This window comes from Colobus angolensis, unplaced genomic scaffold (genome assembly GCF_000951035.1).
Source record: "Colobus angolensis palliatus isolate OR3802 unplaced genomic scaffold, Cang.pa_1.0 Scaffold57, whole genome shotgun sequence".
Taxonomy (NCBI): Eukaryota; Metazoa; Chordata; class Mammalia; order Primates; family Cercopithecidae; genus Colobus; species Colobus angolensis.
In genome coordinates this window covers 9,084,956-9,085,490 of record NW_012119265.1, presented here as the reverse complement: position 1 = coordinate 9,085,490, position 535 = coordinate 9,084,956, and positions in this window count along the sequence as shown.

The following is a 535-nucleotide window of genomic DNA, read 5'->3' as shown; positions in this document are numbered from 1 at the left end:
TAGAGAGGGCATCGCTTTCTGTGCTTGTCCCTAGAACTTCCCGCAGCAGAGAGAGGGGCCCTGGCTTCTAGTGTCTCCAGCAGGACTAGAGGTGGAGGAGCTCCACTTTCTTGGTGGGGCCAGGTCGGGTATTTTCTTCTTCGCCGGCGGCCCTAGGGCGAGCACCGCCCTTTTACCCTACACACAGCCCTGGCCCTAAGGGGAAGGCACCAGCCTAGGTCTGCAGGGCGCTTCGAGTCAGGCTGTCGCGGCTCACCTTCTGCCCTGATTTGTTAAGGCCCTTGGCGTTGACAGGGACAGGTGGGTTAGGGTTAAGGTGAGGGAGGTCGCTGGTAGCCCACGTGCTCTCTCCGTTCCGTTTATCTTTTTTCCTAGCTTTCCCTTGGAGGGAACGCTAAAAACTCTTAGAGACTGCCTCCTCCAGCTGCCCGAAGCCAGCGCACTAGTGTGTGTGCCCACCTCGCTCCCATGGACAATTCACACGGAGGGACCCGAAGGCTCAGTCTCATCGCCTGCACGCGTGTTCCGCGACCTT